Genomic DNA, 4,827 nt, shown 5'->3' on the forward strand with positions numbered 1-4,827 from the left:
CTGAAGTTTCCTATGATGCAAGATATGGTAGGACAACCAGGATCTTTATATTTAGGCGGTGTTTGAGAATAGCACTCACTTGTTCAGTTAGAAAAGCTTTCTTTTGTACGTAAAGTTTTCGCTTTATGGTACAAAGATCTTTTAAAAATTTGGCATAAGATGGGATCTGCTTAATGGCATCTAATAAAGGAATGTTAATCTTTACTTGTTTAAAGATTTCCAGGATTTCTTGATCATGTACTCCTTTTTTAGCTGCAAGCAAGCGCTGAGGAAATGGAGCAACTATCTTGTGATGCAGTATTGGATCATTTTGTTCATTATCATCTTCATCATTCTTTTCAATAGATTTTTTAGGTTTGTCATCTTTTGTTTGAATTTCTTTGTTAATTATTTTTCCACTCCGAAGGGTTGTGACAGTCTTTACTTGTTCAAATTTAGGTTGGGATGAACTTGCTTCATGGACCTCATGTTGACCCTTTGGGTTAGATTGAGGTTGGGCTGGAAATGTGCCTCTTTCACTAACATTAAGTTGAGCCTCAATTCTTCCTATAGAATTTTTAAGTTCTTGGAGTGATTGCATTGTATTCTGATTTATTTGAGTCTGCCCTTGCATGAAGGTTTGCAAAGTATCTTCAAGGGATTTCCTATGTGGTGGCACATAAGGAGTAGGAACAGAATTTTCTTGAGATTCATTGGCAGTGGGTCCATGTCTCCAGCTAAAGTTAGGATGGTTTCGCCAACTAGGATTATATGTTTCTGGAAATGGTCTTTTATAAGTATTGGTGAAATTTGCTTGATCATGCAACACTTCTTGAAAAGCAGGGATTGTAGGACAATCCTTGGTTACATGTGCATTACTCTCACAAATTCCACATATACTTTCAACAATAGTTTGTGCTTTTCCTAAATTGGCTTTGCTTAATTCCATGGCTTCTACCTTCCTAGTCAGATTAGCAATTTTTACATTGACATCATTATCATCTTTAATAAGATATATTCCTCCTTTTGCATTAGGTGCTATTTTTGATTTGTCATTTTTATCTGTTGTATCCCAAGCTTGTGCATTTTCTGCTAAAAGATCAAAATAATCCCAAGCTTCATTTGGTTCCTTATTCATGAATTCACCGTTACACATCATTTCTACAAATTGTCTCATATTGGAGGACAAACCATCATAAAAGAAACTAATGACCCTCCAAATTTCATATCCATGATGTGGGCAAGTAAGGAGAAGGTCCTTAAATCTTTCCCAACACTGAAAAAATGTTTCTCCATCTTTTTGTGCAAAGTTCATGATATTTCTTCTAAGTGTGTTTGTTTTATGTGTTGGGAAGAATTTCTTTAAAAATTCTCTTGTCATTTCTTGCCAGGTAGCTATGGTCCTAGGCCTTAAGGAGTGTAACCATGACTTAGCTTTTTCCTTTAAAGAAAAAAGAAATAACTTAAGCTTAACTACCTCTTCAGTGACATCATTGAAATGAAGTGTTGAACATACTTCATCAAATTCTTTCAGATGCAAATAGGGACTTTCAGAATCAAGTCCATGAAACTTTGGAAGTAATTGGATTATTCCTGGTTTCATGTCAAAAGCTCCCGCAGCAGTAGGAATAACCATACAGGATGGGGTACTGGTCCTAGTGGGTTGTAGATAATCACGAAGCGTTCTAATAGGTAAGTCATCTTGAAATTCATTATCTCCCTGATTACTACCATTATCTTCTATTTGATTATTTGAATTTTGAACAATTAATTTTTTATCTTTTGATTCAACTCGAAATAATCTATTCATTTTATCTCTTTGCCACAACCGCATATACTGACCAATTAACCAGTCGACTTTTTTTTTTTAATTATTATTATTTATTTATTTATTTTGTATATATATATATATTTATATATATATATATATTAAAGTTTTGGATGAGTATGAATATTACCTAAAGCTATGAATATTGACACCCTGCTACTAAAATTATTCACAATCAAACAGTATCAAAGCATAACACCCTTATTTCTAATGTTTTCCTAAAAATTTCTAGACAACTCCTAACTGGTTTGAAGAGTACACTTAAGCCTCCAATCCGGTCTAATAACCTAGTCGACCAGGTAAGCTCCCAGGTAAGTGGAGGGGTCACGATGCGTATAGCAAAGGTCCCACTTAAAACCTACTTTCCTCGAACAGAAACTGTCTCCCTTTAATCACTTAAAGGGACAAAGCTTGCCTAGACATCGACTGGGATCATAGAGCGAAATTGGTGCAACTTTCAGTGGTCTTCGTCCTATTGAGCTCGATTATCCTTAGGGGCCAACGTCTAGTTAATTTTAATTAGGCTTAGGGTATTTATGCACTTGGATGATTTTTGGGCTAAGGACGAGTGATGAAATCCCGACCTTATCTTGTTAATGGGTTCAGCCCTTAAATTATTTTATGCAAATGCTTTATACTATATGCAACAATCAAGAAGATTTTTAACATTTTATGTCATGACATTAAATTGCATTTGAATAGTTGATCAAGCAAACTAGCTAAAATTTTTTTCTTCTTTTTATTTATTTATTATTTTTATTATCTTATTATTTTAATTAATAATAATTTTTTTAATTTTTTTTAAAAACAAGAGTAAAATTCTAATCTAGGAAAAATAGGACTAGTATGAGCAAAACAGGAAAATTAATTTAAATACTCACGGCCGGAGTTCGTTCACTCCGGGAATCCAAAAATGTGATCTTGATCTTCCTCGTTACTGTCCTGCTTTGTCGTCCTTGAATCTGAAAAGATTTGAAATTTCAGCTGTGTTAAAAATAAAGAAAAATTGAAGAACTAGAAATTAAATATTTGAAATTTTTAGCCTTGTTCTCGTTTGCACGTTGCAAATCCCCGGCAACGACGCCAAAAACTTGCTACGCTTTTAATCTTGCTCTTTTAAAAAGGGAAATTAAACGTAGGATACCCCAAGTATAGGGTGTAGCAAAGTAATATTCTCGGTGAGTCCGAGATCGAATCCACAGGGATTTGACAGTGAACAAAAAACTAAAGGCTAAATAATATTCGGATTGACAAAATATAACTAAGGCATCAGGATTCAGCCTAGCACTTCATCATGTTTTTCCTAAAATCATCTATTATCTCAGTTAAATAGATTTAGTTTTATGGGCAGCATTACAGTAATTCTATTTTAAACTATAGGGATTTCTAAGCATCTGTTATACCCGGGGGAAATAACAAATCAAAGAAAATATATAAGTTTGAAATAATTTCTATAAATTTCCTGCACCATAAATTAAATCAAAAACATTAAAATCCCATTGATGATTAAATGAAATACATGAAGAAAATGCTAGGCTTTTCCCTAGCCTTAGCTAGAGAAGATTTAGCTACTCATATGAAATGGGAACATTTTATAAAAGGGATTAGCATAGAATAAATAAAACAAACATAAACCCCTTTTTTTTTTCCTTTCTTTGATAAGGAAACAGAGTACTCTGTTTCCTTTCTTCTTCTCCCGTGGGCTTTCTCCCTTCCGTGGCCTCTTCTCCTCTCTCGCTCGGCTGGGAAAGAAATGGATGTTGGCTTCCCTGGTTCCGTGGCTTCCCCTCGCCTCCTCCTTTTCCTCCACCGTGTGGTTCTCTCCTTCCTCGTCGGCTACTTTCTCCCTTCCGTTTTGTGACCTCCCCTCGCCTCCTCCTCTCTTCCACCGGATGGCTCCCCCTTTTATAGAATTTTCCCAAAGCTCAAGAGACGCTGGGAATCAATGAAGATCAAACCGGCCGTTTAATTTGCTCCCTGTTTTCGCGATGGAAGTCGAACCGAGATTGCTGGGTGCTTTGCGATGGACTCGGTCATGGGAAGGTTTTGATTCGGCTGGACTTCCCTAGACGAAACGGCTGTTGGGATGATGAAGCATCTGAACCGCATGGATTTGAATGCAGCTTGGAATGATCCGCGTTTGCTTGAGATACGGGATGAATTTGAATCACTTGGGACTCTTCAGCTGGAAGCGTTGCAGACGTTTGGGAAGTTAAGAAGACTCGGCTTGGGACTCTTCTCCTCCGATGGCTGCTGATATGCTTGGGAGTTACGCATGTCACCACAAATGCTTGGAGATCATGAATACACGGGGGCGACGCATGCTCTGTTCATTGAAGATGTGCTTCACGGGTAGATGGGATGAAAAACTGGGAAGACTTTTATGTTGGGTTTGTTCCTAAATAAAGGAGATGGGATGTTGATCTTGCTTCAACCCGTTGACGTGGATGCATGAAATTTGTTTTGATGTTTGAGTATAGATGAATGATGGGAAGAATGGAATGTAGCTGAATGTTCTTGAAATAGGGAATCCGAAACCATGAATGAGATGTGGCTTGAATTGAAGAGCCGGTTTGGCTTAGGTCCCTTGGAGGAGATACCATGATGCTTGGAGAGCCACATGGACAGTTTTGATGATGCTAAGAAGCTCCACGATGCGGGCATTTGTGCTAGCTGAAACATGTGGTTATAGTGATATGGATTGCATGCGGATGACGGGCGACTTGAGGCTCAGATGAGACGCTGAGGATTTGTTGAGCTCGGAATGCCAGGCTTTGGGCTCAAATCCAGAGTTACTGGGTCTCTTGGATTAATTTCACTCAAACACAAATAAAACATTAATTAATTAATTTTATTAATAAAAATTAACTATAATACTAATTAAGATAATATGAAGATTTCACTTTTGTACTCTCATCAGAATTCAAAATTCAAGTTCATGCGCCATTACATGATGAAGCTTGATCTATTCTAAACCATTCATCATGTTGCCACTTTCCTCTTTCAATTTCGAAATTCCC

At 36.8% G+C, this 4,827-nt stretch overlaps 1 non-coding gene across 1 annotated transcript; it reads left to right on the forward strand.

The window, feature by feature from the left end:
• The first annotated feature begins 1,205 nt into the window (after window positions 1–1,205).
• On the forward strand, window positions 1,206–1,312 carry LOC120107269. Its single transcript, XR_005509150.1, has one exon. It is a non-coding gene; the product is annotated as a small nucleolar RNA R71 (small nucleolar RNA).
• The last annotated feature ends 3,515 nt before the right edge of the window (window positions 1,313–4,827 follow it).

The sequence above is a fragment of the Phoenix dactylifera genome, unplaced genomic scaffold (assembly GCF_009389715.1).
Source record: "Phoenix dactylifera cultivar Barhee BC4 unplaced genomic scaffold, palm_55x_up_171113_PBpolish2nd_filt_p 000809F, whole genome shotgun sequence".
In the NCBI taxonomy this organism is placed as follows: Eukaryota; Viridiplantae; Streptophyta; class Magnoliopsida; order Arecales; family Arecaceae; genus Phoenix; species Phoenix dactylifera.